Genomic DNA, 18,535 nt, shown 5'->3' with positions numbered 1-18,535 from the left:
CAGGGCTGGTTGTCTCTTCCCCGAGACACATACGCATGTTGCCCAGGTATGCCCAAGAACCCATGCGCCGAGGCTGGAGCGACGTAACTGTGTTGCGAATTGGGTGGCGGAAACGGCTAGAGTTGAGGGATGGAGTGTCACGGAGGAGCCGAGGGTGGTTGTTGGAGATGAAGTAAGATATCCAGATTTAGTTTTAGTAAAAGACGTAGAGCTTCGGTTGTTGATATTCAAGTGGTAGGGGATTATAAATCATTAAACTCTTTAAATGAGGATAAAATTCGTAAATATTCCGGTGAAGCCTTTATTAGGGCTATTAAGTTGTCTTCCTCGGTGTCCTCGGTGACGGTCCATGCCGTAACAGTAACTGAAAGAGGACCAGTTTGTCCCAGGTCCGCTGATTTTCTGTTATCCCTTGGATTTTCAAAGCGGAATGTTTCATCCCTGACACTGAAGGTCCTACGGGGAACGCTCAGTTGTTTTTGTCATTTTATGCGTGGGACTAATAGCAGTGTTTGATGTATTTGTCACGGATTTTAAAGGGGCCCTGCAAACACTTTTTTACTGGTTTTTATTTTGCACCAAACCTGAGCGCACTGACCGTAGTAACTCAATGTAACTTTTCTTCTCTTGAATTTCGCTTTATTTTAAAAGTTATAGGCAGGGATGGGCTGTATTTCAAATACAAGTATTTCAAATACGTATTTCAAATACTTTGTATATTTTGCATTTGTATTTAATTACAAATTGGGTAATGTATTTGACGTGTGTATTTAAATACTAAAATGTGGGTATTTCAAATACAATTGTAATTAAATACAATTATGTGGGCGAAAATACATCCCTCAAATTTATTGTCACTGTGCAGAGCAGAAAGAAAACTATGTTCTGTACCGAATGCCGTGTCTCTCAATCAAGCACAAGCGTTTATTGACTTTGTGACTACTGTGCTAGTCCAGGGCAAGTATAGTGACGAAATCGACGTTCACAGGCAGACTGGCTAAGTAAGTGACTGTGACAACTTGTGATTCTTCCCAGTCTGATTTCCATCCACATTTTTGCCTGGAACATTCTAAAAGCGCGGGTCGTCCAGATTTTTTAACTGGTGCGGGTTGCAACAATAAAAAATTCTCTCGCTAGCGCTGCACGTCTTGGTCGTCTCGGTTCTTTGTTGGTCTATACCAAAATGTAATCGACAAAAAAAGCTGCTTGAAGCTCTGTACTTTGTTCACCTATTACGTCCAAGTTGATTACATTTTTTTGTTGTTATATTTTTATTATGTTACTATCGCACACTAACTCCCGAGTGTGTGATGCAAAATTAAAATGAGATACCCAGAAACCCGTTGCAGGTGCCCTGAAGTCGCTGACGCAAATTTTGAGGAATGTATTTGGAAAAGTATTTGGAGGAGATAAAATACATTTGGTTGTATTTGTATCTTGTACTTAAATGCTTTTTTGAAAATGTAATTAAATTTGTAATTAAATACATTTTTAACGAAGTATTTTGTATTTGTATTTCGATACATATTTGCATATATTTTGCCCATCCCTGGTTATAGGCAAATCAAAATTACAAAAACAAGCATAAAATAACCTCCCTCATGACGTCCTTGGTTGCTTGGGTGGCCGTGATTTTGAGGAGGGATAGTGAGTTCAGTGAGCGCTCACGGCTGCCGCACTGCGTGTCGACGGCGCGAGAGGGCGCCACGCAAGCGTGTTCTGGATAGGCTGTATACAGCGGGCAGCCAGAGCGGCTCTCAATGCATTTGCGGCGCGATTAAACACTAATTCGGCATGACACTTCATTGGCCACAAACGACAGCAAGCACGGGGTAAAAAGATCAGTTCAGAATGGAAGCCACTTCGCGCTGCCGTACCGCGAAATGGCCAAAACGCAAGACGAAGCTACTCGCTGAAGGCCTTCGGAACGCTCGGAGCCAGTCGGATCCTCCAGTCCGTAAACGACCGCAGCGCCGCCGCGTACATCCGGGATCTTTCCGTGTCGGTGCCTGATCCCACTACTCTTTTGCGCGATGATGCACGATGATGCGCGATGATGCAGAGTATTTATACCTTTGATTTTCTGACGATTAAACCAGTTGAAGTTAGCGCATTGTGTTGTCTCGTTCCTACCCTTCGTCCCTGTCGTGAAGCGCTATTATGTTCTCCAAGTTTCAGTACCAACTCGCCCAAGAATCCGCATTACTCAACTCTTTTCTAGTATCCGCCGCCTTTTCCACCGCTTGGTGGCGGGTATGTCGACGGGTCATTTCTTGTTTCCGTACTTTATAAACTGCATTTTTTTTTCTTTTCTGATCTAAAATACTGAACAAAAACTACTTTTATAAATAATTTAAACGGTTCGCGCCGCTTATGTTTATGTATTTCGACTAAACAGAAGCTTTTAGCAGCTTTGACCAGTAGCAAGCCCAGGACCTAAGACGTCACATTTTGCGCGCTTTCGGTACCGCGGGTCGCCCCCGTCGGTAGAGGAAGTTTCCGCGTCCTCCGGTTAAAATATGACGCACGGATATTTCGTTACTCTCTCCGTACCCACTGGCTTGCCCGAACCTCAAGAGACGTGGAAACCGCAAAAAAGGTAGACGCTTAAATATGATTGCAGGGCCCCTTTAAGATTGCAAGAAATATGGACTTTAGATTTTATATAAAGATGTATGTATTTGTTAGTTATTGTACAATGATGAATTGAAATGCGTTTTATGGTTTTTATGTTGCGGGGAAATACACAGTGCGGGCATGATGCAGAGCCGTGCATACTTAAAGTTAAGCTTCCTCAAAAAGCGAATGTATTGAACTTGTTCAATAAACAGAATCGCGCACTCGTGGACCCTGTGACTCCCTTTGCTTTCAAAGCACACACGACGATTACAAACGATACTTTCTGTCTTCTGGGAAAATCACAGGGGCACTTTTCCGGTCACGTCTTTGCAACATGTGCTTGAAAGCCTACGAGCTTCTCGCATCCCGACAAACCAAAACAATACAACGTGCGTTGTTGCCGGATTTTCTCCGACCAAACAAAAACAACGAAAGCAAACGGGCTCTAGCTTCCAGCGTACGTCGGCGTTGCGCCGTGGCCAGATTTTCTGTCAGCTCTAACTTAAAAGATGACCTACAGATGCAGCAACTGGTATAAAGTTTTAATATGGCGGCCACCTAGGAGTGCCGTAAATTCTGAGGAGGGTGCATAAGAAGCGGCCGCACCTTCGCTTGCAATTGAAAGGTTGAAGCCAAAACGAAACCAACTGCAATAGGTATCACTTGTTCAGATCGAGGGCACGCTTTTTATATCCATTTGAACTGTTTAGAACGAGTAATTAGACCCATAAAATTATTTGTGGTGTGTAAGAAACTATTATCAAGACCCCTAAAATAAATAAAAACATCGGCGACAAGAGGGAAACCGCATTGCCATCGACCAGAATCAATGGCAGGAATGGCAGCGAGCGCGTTAAGCGCGGGGTTCGCCCCGTCCCGCGACATGGCGTAATTGCTTTTGGTGCATATCTGTCTCCGAGACATGTTTCTTGCCGCGGCATTTGTCTCGACGGTTCTTTAGGTGTGTCCCCAAGCATTCCGGTGCTTCGATAGCCGGCAGTGCTGCGGTCGTCGCCGGGGGTGATGCGTGTTTTCGAGGTCGGCTACACGGCTATGCGTGTATGACCGAACCAAAACACGTTTTTTACAACCTCGCATGATTTTTGAACAAATTATCCAGTACTCAACGTGTAAATTTATGGTAATTTGTGCAAATAGCGTGTTTTTCACCCCAAATATTTGCTAGATACACGGGACTTGCTAACAGTGTACGTCGTCTCTTTTTCACGCCTCGCGGCGCCGTTCTCCTCTGTGCCGGAGGCGCGGAGGCTTCGTAGTCCTAGCACGAAAGCTCCGCAGGTGGGCGGCGGAGCCGAAGACGGAGTTTCTCGGGTTGTTGACGTCACCACATCCGTCGGCGGAGTTCTCGTTCGCGCGTATAACTCCGCGCGAACGAGAACGACGTCAACAACCCGAGAAACTCCGTCCTCGGCTCCGGTGCCCACCTGCGCAGCTCTTGTCCTAAGAGCATGAAGCCTCTGCTTTTCCGCCATGGAGGAGAACGGCGCCGCGAGGCGTCAAAAAGGGATGACGCATGTCTCACGGGATGCGCGCTCCGCGGAGGAAAGGCGCGGATTTCTCCTTCGTGTGGATACCCCATTACTTGTCACGTTAAAAGGAACTTGTTGTAGATCGCACGTAGAAACACATAAGTGTTTTGCGTTGCTCGCCAGGAGCTCGTGCCGTCACTTTGAGCGTGGACTGAGCTGGCCTCCGCACGGCCCGCAATCCGCAGATCAACGAGAAACCCCTAATGTACAAATGCTAAGAAAAATCCCCATGGCTGCCGACAAGAAAGAAGAAAAAAAAAAAGAACTATGCAGTCGCAATTTTCGACAACTTTAACATTGCTACTGAAAACCTCTCTTAGCTTACCTGCCAGTTTTTTCCCTCCGTGCTGGCGAGACAAAGCGAGTAAGCGGCAAAATACGCAAAGACGTAGGCAGATAATTGTAGCCCGCATTTGATTTTGACTTGAACGCATAGTTGAAAAGATCTTGGCACTGGTGCCTGTACTCGAGTTTTTTTTATATATATATATATATATCATAAAAGCAAAGATGTACTTATTCCAAAATATGCATAATTACTTTCCAAGGCGCTCCAAAAAACTAGACAGTAGAATATTCCTGGGTTGACCAACTGGAACGTGCTGGGAAAGGAAAATAACATAAAAAGGACGGGAACAGGACACATCACAAAGGTAAAAATATGAAGATGTATTACTGAAATTCAGAATTAACCACATTTTCTCAATGCTATCTAGAAAGAAGTAATTGTGGAGTCCTTTCGTAGTGCAGAAATCCTAGAATATCAAGAATAACTGGGCTTCAGCAACAAACCAAACAAGAAATTGCACAGGAAAGCTTATTTGTAGTCACCAGGGACTCTGTTCAAAATTATTATTCTGGGGTCCCACAGAAAACAAAAGGGCGACAGTATATCGATGGGAATGCAAAACGCTCGGTTACTCATAACAGTATGAGAGGGTATACGCACATCCGTTAATTACAATTCTCCAACTTTGACGGTAGCGGATGTGCGCAAACAGAAAGAGGTATCACGGTGTGCAGTAAAAGTTTTTGATTTTTTAATTATTTGACCGTCTCAGAACGTTTGGAAACAGATTAGTGGTGGTCATGTTCACGTCCCATTTCGGTCTTTGGACGGCTTTACTTACAGTCGTGGTCTGCGTATACTTGTGTTCTTATTGTTCTCTCCAAGCCTTGAAAGTAGAAAAAAAAAAAAAAAATGAACGAATTGACGTCAATTGCATAAAAAAAAAAAAAAAAAAAAAAAAAAAAAAAAAACAACAAAAAACAGCACGCTTGGAGCCGCCGGTACTCGGAGGTTGCAAAAGCACTTGCCTGAGTTCAAGAAGTGTGTGCGACAGCGCAACATTACACGAAAAGACAATTGAAACAATATAGAATTTTCATCTTTGTTCAAATAACTCTGACCTCCAAGAGCGAGCGTAACAATAAAAAAAGCTGTTTTTACCTTGAGGCAAATGTCGCAAACCTTGATGACTAAGTACTGCACATTGCATTGTTAACAACGCCAACAATGCAATCCACGCTGTCTTGCACTTGCGAGATGCGGTTGACAGTTGACGAATGTTTTTTTCCCTGGAATATATCTGTTCTGGCCCGGAGACCTGAAACACAACCAACCATCCCTAAAAAAAAAAAAAAAAAAAAAAAAAAAAAAAGTCTTGAGCATTTAAAGGGGCCCTGCAAGCACTTTTTTACTGGTTTTTAATTTGCACCGAACCTGGGCGCACTGAACGTAGTAACTTAGTGCAAATTTAATTTTTTCGAAATTCCCTTTATTTTAAAAGCTATAGGCAAATTAAAATTACAAAACCAAGCAAAAAATAACCTACCTCATGACGTTCTTGCTTGCTTGAGAGTGGTCGTGAACTAGAGGAGGGGTAGTGAGCTCATCGAGCGCTCACGGCATGTCACTTTATTTGCCAAAAACGATAGCAAAGACGGGGTAAAGATCAGTTCAGAATGGGAACCGCTTTGCGCTGCCATACCGCGAAACGGCCAAACCGCAAGAAAAAGCTTCTCGCCGAAGGCCTTCGGAACGCTCGGAGCCGGTCGGATCCTCCTGTCCTAACGACCGCAGCGCCGCCGCGTACATCCGGGACCTTTCCGTGTCGGCGCCTGATCCCACTACTCCTTTCTAGTATATGCGCCGCCTTTTCCAACGCTTGGTGGCGGGTATGTTGACGGGTCATTTCTTCTTTCCGTACGTCATGAACTGCATTCGTTTCTTTTCTGATATAAAATGCGGAACAAAAACTACTTTTATAAACAATTGAAACGGTTCGCACCACTTATGTTTTGTATTTCGACTAAAAAGAAGCTTTTAGCGGCTCTGACCAGTAGTAAGCCCAGGACCAAAGACGTCACATTTTGCGCGCTTTCGGTACCGCGGGTTGCCCCCGTAGGTGGAGAAGGTTTCCGCGTCGTCCGGTTAAAATATGATGCACTGATATTTAGTTACTCTCACCGTGCCCGCTGGCTTGCCCGAACCCCAAGAGGCGTGGAAACCGCAAAAAAGGTAGACGCTTAAATACGATTGCAGGGCCCCTTTAAGTAAAGAATAATATTGCTGCTCGCCAATGCAACGAAGCACTTCGGGCCACAAGACTTTGCATCTTAGAATATATGCATACGGTGTGCAAGGTATCACTTCAGTGATGATCGAGAATTTTCTCCAACATCGTTATCAATGTGTCGTAATAGATAGACAGCGCTCAATAGCATGAAGGTACTTACGTCAGGGATGCCACAGGGAAGCATCCTTGGACCTTTTCTTTTTAGCTTGTACATAAATGATATAGGAAATATATACGACCGCGCAGATTTTATAACATACGCAGACGACGCCAGTTTGCCTTTTTCGGGGTAGGTTGTTCATCAAGTTATGTGTGTACGACGAATAGCGTGCTACAAAAGATAAACGCTAGGACGATTTCCAACTAGTTAGTGATTAATGCAGATACGACGAAGGCGGCATTATTTCGTTCTGGAAATCCATCTTGTTCATTTCCTCACGTGCTATATCTCGGAGAACACAATGTTGATTTTGTGCCAAACGTAAATGTTCTTGGTGTTATATTTTACGGCTACATGAGCTGGGACGCGGAACTGCTATGTATAGCGGGCAGACTTTCAAAAGTTTTGGGCATTGCGTATAAATGTCGACCTCCTTCGAGTCATAATACTTTTTTATAACTCCCTGTTTTACTTGTGCTATAAATAGTACCTTTCGTATGGCAAACCACAATGGCAACAAATATGCACCGCTTACAAGTTTTGCACGAAAAAAAATCCCTCGAATTATGTGGAGTGCTGAATTTAATATTAGCACGTTAACATGCCAACAAAAAAACATTGGTATCTAGTAAAGTACAGAACATTTAAAATATAAACTGCTTACGTATCATCTGTTTTTAAGCCAGACTCCACTTGTTTTTGTTATCCATCGCTAATATAAAACAAATGGTGTCTGCATCTTCCATCCGGTGGGATGATGTTTGGGCTACTACTCGATCAATAACAGGCTGCGGTTTCTGTGTGCTTTAGTTTTTGCTGCCAAATGTATTAAACACTGTGCAGACATGTGGAATAGATTTCATAAGTTTCAACAGAAACGATATTAGATCCCTCTGCCTTTAATATATAAGTATGTTTATTTGAACAGGATCATCCTCGTGTAGGGGAACATTTTATGGTTCATGGTATGTGCCGTTTTTTTCGGCTCTGTCTTATCGCCGGCAGCGGTCGGAGTGAAAAGGAGCATGGAAGACACGTCGACACACAAAAAGTAAACGCTTCAGCTCACGGGGACCCCTGGGAAGACTTGGAAAGGAATCCATTACATGGAACCGATTACTTGTAATTCGTTACTTTTTCAAGTCATTTTGTAATTCCCACGTTACTCATTTAAGGGCATTAATTTGTAATGTAACCTTGTTACAAATATTTGTAATATATCACTTTAATTACTAGTTAATTAAAAAAAAAGAGCACATCACAGAAACTGAAGCAATATGAGCAGAATAAAGACAGAAAGTTTAACAAAAGAATAAGCAAAAAAGGAAACACGATATTTTCGTATGACTCGTCACTGGAACCACTAGACAAATGTGCAGGGCATATACAAATATGCGAAAAACTAACATAAAGGGGACAACGCCGAGCAGACGGTGTTTCCTTGATCTCTTAGCGGAGGTATACACTCTTAGAAAAAAGGGTCAGTATAGTCCTCCCTAAAGGGAGGAACGCTCTTGACACATATGTTCCTTCAGAAAGGGAGAAACTTTCGTCCCTCAAGGAGGGGAGCAAAAGTTCCTCCGTCGACTGCATCTCATTATGGCGGCCACGAATCGAGCAAATCGAGCTCGATAAGGCTTAACGAGAACACTAAGTCTATTGTACGGAGCGAGAGGAGCAGCAAATAAAAACGTAACATGAGCTTTCCGCGAACTGTATTTATTTCCGAAGTTTCTTTACCCCTGCAGGTAAAGAAACTTACATTTCGAAAGCATGCAGTCACTCAGTCTTCTCATCGTCAGCACTGCGATGTTCAACGGAGACAACCGGCACCCAGTTCGCGCACTTTATGTCTTACCTTTGCTATTCCTCGAGCCACAATTCCTTCGTCAACCGTTGCGTCAACCGCACATCACGGAGTAAAAATCATTCGCCCGCAAAACCAAAAGCCGCTCTCAAAAAAAAAAAAAAGCAAATCCGAAGCAACCTCTTGGCTTACCTCTGCACGGTAACACGAAATAATGGCGCAGCCGCGTAGCGTAAAAGGATGTTAAATCGCTTGCCACAAGATGGCAGGGTCAAACAGAGTAATCGCAAGTAGCTAGGCTAGGTGGCGCTAGGTACCGCCCAGTTCATGTTTTGCAAAAAAATATTTTTATTTTCCTACGCTACAATTGCGTTTCCCTTTCTTCGGGAATCTCTAACACATGTAGACAAATTACGCACACTACAAGCATCAGGTGAACATGTGTCGAGCGCATACACAGGCATCGCACATACAAACATCAATACAACAGCCACAACAGCACACTAACCCGATCACTACTCCCGAGCCCTGCGTTTCCGTCTTTTATACTGGTCGTTTTGAACGTACGGAATTTTTCGGTGACTCCCTAAGCAATAAAAAATATTCCGAACATGTTCATTTTTTTCCAGCAATGTTAAACATCTGAGACAATTTTAATGGCTCAGGGGATGAATCTCTTATTAAAAAGAAAACGCTCGATCATGCCGTAATTATTTGAAAGCCAATAAATCGTGCCGCTCCAATGTGGTTCCAAGCCATGAGTTTGTTTTCCCGCACGGCCCTTCGTAGCCAGTATTTATATTGTAGTGTTTGTTTTTCTATTTTTGGTGTTCGCGCTCGGCTGCAATTGCCGTCTTGAATTAATCTTTGTAGAGCGGATATTCACTCAGCTGGAAGTGATGCTTCACGGTCAGAGAAATCGCTTTTCGATCAACTTGAATGCAGTCAAAGCCGCGACTTGCGGCAACTGTTAAAGTGTACGGAGCTACGCCGTTGCGAGCTCGAACACTTCTAGCGCTCATCCCAGCGCGCCACTTGGAGGGCAGTTTCTACAGGAACCGTAATATATTTAAACAGTAAAATAAAGGATAAAAATAAAGGATAAAATAAAAATCGCTCTCGGGGACCGACAGTCACATTGGCCACTGTACATAGGAGCTTACCGTTCAGACCAGCGTTCAACATGACTATCCACACGTCGATCGACTGCACCTAATCCCTCAAGTGGTTTTAAACTCTTTAATGTAAAGCGGAATGTCATCCTGCGACATCCCGCCCCCTCCGTACACGGCCCGACCAGCGGCATCAATGCCCGACAGTTTACGTCATCTCATCTTGTTGTTACACCGCTGATACGCGAACACACGGTCACATCGGCGACAATTCCAGTCTTCTGTTCACAACCCACAACACTGCCATCACGATGTCGCTGACACGCAGAAATACAGAATCACGTTGAACGCCGGTTGGCACTCGGCACGGGACAACAGAACCGAACTCAGCAAGGAAGGCACCCAGGCAGCCGGCAGGAAAACCTGCCTTCCTTGGACGCAGTTCCCGCGATTTCCATAACGTCGAAAACGTCGACACAATTCCTCGTGGTTTCGCCGGTTTCGCTGCTGTAGTTCCGCGTGTGTCCTGCAAATCGGAGACGGCCGTCTTACCCACAGTTTATCATATACAGTTTGCCCACTGTAGAATAAGCCTGTGGTAATCGCAAACCACGTGATCGAGGGCTTTGTGTGAATAAAAGTTCATTGTAGAACTAAACTCATTACATATTACTCACACAATATTAGTTATATTGATAACATAATAATTCAAAAAGAGCAAAAGTTCCTTAAACAATTATTTAAACTCGTAAAAGCGCCCTCTCACCACGGATGGCGTAACTAACCACATTTTATGCTTCGTTTTTATTGTTTTGCTTTTCAAGATGGCGGCCCCCATGGCATTTCGTGTACCCGGTTCTCGCGTCCGCTTGCGTTGCGCTTTCGCTTTAGCACCACTGGACGACAATCACAGGTAATTTATTCACACAAGAGTTATTTCAAGCAGGCAAATGTTTATTTTCGCTCTATATAGTACAATTTATAAAACGTTACAAACAGCACATGCAATGATGCGGTTGCTGACGGGTATTATCGAACATACACGGTAGTACAAACAGTTTGAATGTTAGCCTTCAAGCTATGTGCATAAACAATGATAAACCTAAGATCAACAAACATAGTCTAAACACGTAGAAGCAAAGTCGCGGTAAAGGTATTGCGAAGCAGCTATTCATAAACCATGCAAAAAAAAAAAAACTGTACAGACGCGACAGTTTTACATAACGATTGCGATTACAAACCAGTTGCTTTAACAGTAACTACAGGCTAATGTGGAAAAGAATAAAGCTGTGCTTGGAGGTGCATTTGACCTGCCTGTCCTTTCCCCCCCCCCCCCCCCCCCCCCCCCCAAGATGAATGTTCAACACACCTGGGGGGTATGTTCGACGACAAATGTTCCGTTTCTCCTAAAAAGAAACGGAAGTGATGGAAGTGGAGATATTGCGTCCAATTGGTTAGAGGCTGAAATTATGAAAGTTCCCCCTTTCGTCATTTGAGCCTCTAACTAATCAGACGCGATATCGTCACTTCCATCACTTCCCTTTCTTCTTAGGAGAAACAAGACATTTGTCGAACATTGCCCCCCTGGTCAGTTTTCTGATATGTTGGATCTAGCCAGTCAATTTTTTCAGCACAATGTTAAGCTGTTAGGTTCGATGACAGCGCGCCTTTACAACTCTCCGTCTCCTGATCTGCCTAACGGGGCTACTGGCCCTTCGACAAAAATATCGCCTATCATCGACAAACCGTAAGCACCTAGAATGCCACTTTCTGACTGCAGCATCACCATTGAACATTGTAATCCATGGAAGCAACCTCCTGGCTCAGCATTCTTCACTCATCGCCCTCGCCAACCTCACCTAATCTCGTTATTGCTGATCACTGGTGAAGCACACCCGCCAGCAATATGAAAGTGAACACCTTACCTGGATTCTTGCCCGTTTTACGGCTCTCTAAAGCTATATTAACTCTCAACGTCTCAAATAGTATGTGGCTTGGGGTCTAAACTTTGCGTTCTAGCCCTCTTCTGGAACAGAGCTTGTTCCAAAACTTGCAGGAGCGTCAAAAACAAGAAGAGGGCTGTTCACCTTCATATCGCTCACGGGTGTACCTTCAAACTCTGGCTCACGTCCCACCTGCCCCTGCTGTTTCCTCTCTGTCGACAATGTCGCCACTCTCCAATGCGACGTTTATGATTTGTGGTTCCACCAGAAATGTGAAGATGTATCTCTCGCTTTGTATAGACGCCTCTCCTCATTATCAACCGAGTGGCTCTGTGCGGCGTGCCAGCTCCCACCCCTGGCCGATGACCTCTTTCCATCCCCTAAGCAGCACGGAGCCCCTGTGTACCCCACCATCATCGCCAACTCTACCAAGTAGTTCTCCGGCCCGCCTCCGGCGAGCGACATCGGCAGCATTCACCGCACGCATGACAACTCCGCGTTTGGCATAGTTGTCGTGTGAAAAGTGCGCGATCGGAGTCTACAGACTCCAATCCCGTTTGGTTTTCCAACATTTGCTTCCTAAAAAACAACCTTCCTGACTTTAAAGCGCTGAAGTAATCTTTCCCGAATACAATATTCGCTGTGTGCAAGACATGGCTGGACGCCTGTCTTCGGTGGGCAATTAATGGGGAATTGATCAATCTCGCACAATTCTCTTTATTCCAGCAAAACTGTCCCTCCCTGGGGCGAAGGAGTCCGTCCTCGCCATGCCATAACACCTGCCCTGCCAACGTCTCGACCACCTCACCCCTCCAGGTCTAGAAGCCATCTTTGTCGAGGTATTTTGTAAACATGGAAAGCTTCTTCTGGTGTCTACCTACTGCCCACCCTCCCACCGTGAACAATCGTACGCCCTCCTCCAAAAGAGCCTACAGCGCGTCGACCCCAGCAAGTTTTCTGCACTGTTCATCTGATCCACTTGATGACATGCTGTAAGACGTATTGGCAACTGCTGGCCTCACCCAACTTCATGACGCCTCATTCTACATTTCTCAAAACAGCAACGCTACATTGCTCGACCTCGTCTGCACCAATAATCCCACCTTATCCTACCGCTGAACAGTGAAATCCAGCCTACCAGGCAGTGATCGCAGTGCTCTCCTCACCAATATCCATTGCCCTAAGCGAGGTCATCAAGCCAAGAAGTTCCAGCAGTTATAAAAATCCGATTTCCCTCATCTCAATCAGCTCATCCACCTCGCTCCCTGGTTCATCGTGTTTGATCACCCATCGGCTGACGAGGCCGACGACCTCTCACTCAACATATCAGCAATTCAGCACAAATGTGTTCACCCTAAGGATCAATAGGAGGTACGGCAGCCTTCCATAGATGACAAAGGAGATTGCAGCCTTAATCAGACGTAAACGTTGACTATTCAAAAAAGTGCCTCTAAATCACACTCATCTTTACCAAGCCCACCAGGCACGTACCGAAGTCAAGCATCTCATTCATATCTCCCATAACGATTACCTACCAACTAAGAGCAAAAGCAACCTGCCAGCCCAAACTCTTGGGCATGTTTTCACTATAAAAAAAAATGTTCCACGCGCCGGTCTTCACACATCACGGCAGGCCCTATTCTAATCTTGACGACATAGCACAGCTCTTCTCTTACATTTCTCGGGCTGTAGCATTACTTGACCCTACCGCACCTAACCTTTGTCCCACCCAACCCACAACTCAGCCAATCAAGGCCACACCAGCAATCACACTCTCTTCCATAGTCTCTACTGTCTCTCCTCAACGTCGGGGCCCGACGTTGAGGAGAGACAGTACCCAGGACTAGTTCCGGCACATATAACTTTATCTAAACTCAGCTTGAGTTCGCGCACAGACAACTGCTACGACGTTCTCCGTCCGAAGGCTTGCGATGGCTAAACCAAACAATGAAGCCCCCGCCAATATGGTTTCCGCCCGGCAAAAGCTGCGAATCGGCCCTTGCAGCTTTCACTTATGCACTCAGCACCAGCCTCGACAACCAAACTCCGTGCGAGATCGTCCAGTTAGACTTCAGAAAGGCTTTTAACAGCGCAGACCACAACTTGTTTCCATCCAAACTCCAACAGATGGGAATCTCCGGCATGAGGAATTAAAAATGTACTTTTTCACACTACCTTATTCTTCAAGGGCTCTTTTCGTGATTTAGCACAAACTGGAAACACTACTAACAGGTAGGGTGTCCTACCTAGCTAGGTTATGTGTGCCATTGCGTGTCAAAGGTGCTTTGAGAAAACTAATTGAAGAACACTTTGTCCAAGCTCAAAAGAAAAAATCTTCTTCTTGACCACTTGACAACATGATGGGAGCAACCGGTTATTGTTTTCTACCGGTGACTTCAGAACGAGGTCTACTGGCACGACAACCAGCTGTGGTTGTTGTGCTGATCCCTAAGACAGATCGTGATGAGGAAGAGCTGGAGATAAAATTTAAAAGCGCTAACAAAGACGACGACAAAAAGGAAGGCAAACAGGACGAGCGCTTACTCTCAACTGAACATTTAGCGCTTTTAAATTTTATATCATGAACCAACTCGCCCGCTTCGCCACTTTAGTAAGAGCTAGAGCCCTCCCAGCCACTGTTTTTTCCCAGATATGCAGAACTACCTTTACTGCACTTACCCAACCATTTACACAGTTTGTTATATGACGAGTTGCAGATTATTGTCAAGTGACCACTTGTGGCTGCGACATTCATAATTGCATAAGAGATCATAGAATAGATGCCTGAACCCTCATTAGGAATGTTATGCCGCAATGTCAATTTCGGTGGCCCTATTACAGCTATAATCTGTTTCAGCCTAATTTTACAAAGAAAAGCACTGCCGCTCTTCGAAGCTAATCGGAGCAACGAAGCAAGTTTTGTGAGAGCTCTCCGTAGGAGGTGTATACTCCCACAATATGGTGTCCCGTCCCTCAGCCAAATGTTCCGGCTGTCTCGTTGGTGCCGGAGCTTTGGTAATGCCCTGTAAGCTGCAGAAGGATGAGTCAACCTAGTTCCAGTAACAGTTCACCTCACGTACGAATATGACCAGAAAATGCTCATGCCACCCAAGGATGAGGGTCGACAAATTTCCCAGCGTACGGTCTCCGATTTTCTTCTTGTGGCCCAGATGATGAGCTGCCTCTTGAGTTCCCTCAGTTCATCCCCCTGGTTACTGATGGTCCTTGTCTCTGGTGTCCGGCCCTTGCAGCTTGCCTCCACACGTTTGTCGCCCTCGTGGTATTCTGTGTGATTCTCCGAGGAAGCATCGTACTGGAACATGAAAGTAACACTATACAGTGAATGGACGAAGCGAGACACACCTTATACTCAGGGGCAGATCCAGAACTCCGTTTGGGGGGGGGGGGGGGCAGAAAGTTTGTAAGGATGCTATTCTCCCCTTCTTTCGTGTGCACCGGGGGGTCCAGCCATGTCAAATTGCCCTCCGAGATTGGGGGGGGGGGGGGCGGCCGCCCCCGTCGCCCCCCCCTTGGATCTCCCCCTTGGATCTGTCCCTGCTTATACTTCTAAATTAGATAAGTACTCTGGGTCTTACTGCATGACGTGCCAAGCGGAGATAAATAATGTCTGGAGCTTGACGGGGGGAGGAGGATTCTCGACGCATGCTGGACGACAGGTGCCAGATGCTGCCATACCCACAGGGTATCCTGACGAGAGAGAGAAGACAGGTGTGAGTCCAGGAAATTGGCATGCTTGAGCAACACTTTTTTTGGAGGTGCCTTCCCGTTAATTCCCTTCAAGGGACATCCATCTGACTAGTTGTACTCAGTCAACTTGCTTAGCCAAATGCAAATATATAACAACTGGTATATTCACTTTTTATAATGTTGCGTGTTTTTTTGTTTTGTTTTTTTATATCTTATGCTATGATGCCAGCTTCTCTTTTATGATTTTACAGATTAGCAAATCCAAGGTTCGGTCCTGATCCGCGTCATTTGCTACTATATTTTATTTTTCCAGTAAAGTGGTGTGAAAGTTTCGATACGTGGAGGTTGCGCGTGAACAAGCAATTCATTACGTTCGACCGTTTTACAAGTCACGTCCGACGTACATACGACTAAGAAATTAATCGAGTCACATACATTGCGTTGGAGAAAAGACGATCGTGCCATGGCCTGACGCGAAGGACAGCACGAGCACTTTAAAATGTTTGCACTCACCAGCAACGAACTTGAAGCGGAATCCCGGAATCTCGAGCGGCGAAGTGAGTCCCTGGCTTTTTGTCTTCTTGCCTGAGCAGGCCCATTTAGAACACATTCATAGCGCGATTCGGTAACGCCAAGCGAGGATCCAACCGAAGGGGAAATGTACTAGGAAAGAGAAATTCGCAGAACAGCAACACCGACAACGCCGACAACGCGACCGGCGACATGGCTTCAGTTAGGGCAATGAACTTTTTGAAGCTAACGGTAACTGCTCGATTTTTTCTTTCCATGTTGGTTTATCATTATTACCTAGCTTATTATGTTTTCTAAGAATAATAACATTAACGCACTCAATTTAGTCAATTGCGATTCTTTTTGACCCTGTTTTTTTGTTGGTTTTTGTTTGACAACTTCAGTTGTCGCCATCCGGCTTGAGGAGCGCTGTGTATGCGCGATTACCGGAAGTGGCCTTGAGTGGGACCACTGGTTATGATTCCACTGTGGTCTTACCCAGTGTATGTAGCGCTGCTGGCACTGCTCCGGAACTTCGCTGTTTCTAGCGGCTTCGTTAGATCGTTTGATAAAATTAGTGGTAAAAACGTCAATGCAACCGAAATGTTCTGCACGTTTGGACTACGAGACGGAATTACAGGCGGCCTTTGCTGCCGCTGAAGCTCAATCAACTCAACATTAATTTATTAAACAACGTGCGCGATATGCTCGAAAAACGAAACCGAAAGAAGATGAGTCGGGAGGGCGAAAGCTTTCTCCGGTCTGCCTGGAGAAGGAGGAAAACGTCTCGGTGAATAATAATGACTTTAATTTTCCTTTCATCGGTCTGGGTTTGTTTATGTGTGTTTTGTTAAAAAAAAAAAAAAAAAAAACTTTACAAAAAGAAAAAAAAAAAACAAAAAAAAACCTCTCCACTAGGGATCGAACCTTTGACCACTTGGACAGTAGCGCGATGTTTTACCCCTGCGCCAACTGAACAAGGATGAACTCGCCCTCCTCCTTTCATCTGAACTGCCATTCCTCCCTTCTCTGGGCAACTTGTCCGCAACAAGGAGGAACAGTCGCTGTTGCTACCTTTCTCCTCCTTTTTTTCTTAGAGTGTACGCTGCTGCTGAGCATGCGCGCCGCTAGCTTTGTCTGCAGAATTCTAGTGATCATTTCCTTGGCGGGTGTATTTGTAACTTTCGCTGCCTTGTCACCTTACAGGCGAACGGAATGCACCTATATTCGTTCTCTTAAGTACAATGTATTATTTTTACGAGGTGCCTCGGCACGTCAGCCAAATCCACATCGCCTATTGTGTAAGAGCCTTCCTAGCAGCACCGCGATCCTAAACAATAAATTGCCGGCGAATGTTTCTTAAAAGTTTTGTTAAAGAATATTCTGGCCCCCATTTTGTTGATTAATTAGCGATTGGCGGAAATTGCCGAATTTAATAGTGCTGGGAGCTATGCGCCATCTATCGTGTGCTAAACGAAGCAAGAGAAAGGTCAGACTGTGTCTGCGCATCGCCGCGTGTCTGCTGAAAAAAAAAACAAAAAAACATTGCGTCGGTGATGATAATTGACAAGTCGGCCTGGTGGAAGCTCATCGTTCCGCGTAGAGCGTTATTCTTGACTGAATTCTCGTCGCGTGTAGCGATGATAATACAGTACGTCCTATAGAAGGGGAGATCTATCTACTCGTGCGGTGATGTTGTGGCGGCACCTTCAATACAGCAGAAACGCTCGTGCCGTCGTCTTTGTTTACCTCGACTACAGTGGTGCTTTCTTAGCATTTGTCTTCTTGAACATCGCCCGGATTTTTTTTAGTTTTCACATTCTATGCATGTGATAAAGTTTAAGCTATTACTGGTGCGTACTCTATTTACAGGTGTGAATAAAGGATGAGAATTTTGACGCGTTTTCATCACCCGAGAAAAGTGATTAGTGTTAGCATTCCTTGAATGATCGCAATGTCTATGTCGCCACGAAATCATATTTTGTAGGGATTTATCGAAAAGAAAAGAAGAAAGATGGCTTTTGAGGCGCGTGAAGCTAGCTCGTGCTCATGATGAGCGCGGGTTAGAACGGGCGTAGACACCAGCGAAACGATAGTTAGTTCTTGAGTCTCCACATTGGCGCCCAACATGGGGCCCCAATCTGGAAACTCAAGAACTGACAAAAGATTTGTCAGTTCTTGAGTGTTAATGCTTGTGGTCTGAAGCCATTTGTTTCTAGAGATGTCACCCTTTAAGGATACCCTAATGTACTCAGTCCCCTGCCATTTTTCGCCACAGGAAGGTTCGTTCACTGTAAAAAAGAATCCCGTCAAAGTACTAGCAAATATCATGTAAGCCAATACTGGCAACCCCCGCGGATCGCGGGCGAAAAGGGATCGCAGTGCCCCTGGCGAGCTCGGAGTCTCCGCTAGCAGACGGATCCTCCACAATGCATTGGTTTTGCCTATCTCCGTGCGAGGTGAGCAATGAAAAAAAATTGTCACGGGTATTCACTGCTTTGAATGTTAAAAAGTAGGTTCCACCTCATGAGTCAAGGACATTTTCTT

This window comes from Ixodes scapularis, unplaced genomic scaffold (assembly GCF_016920785.2).
Source record: "Ixodes scapularis isolate PalLabHiFi unplaced genomic scaffold, ASM1692078v2 PGA_scaffold9__187_contigs__length_104089568, whole genome shotgun sequence".
NCBI lineage: Eukaryota > Metazoa > Arthropoda > Arachnida > Ixodida > Ixodidae > Ixodes > Ixodes scapularis.
The sequence above is the reverse complement of the archived record's forward strand: the minus strand, read 5'-3'. Positions refer to the sequence as shown.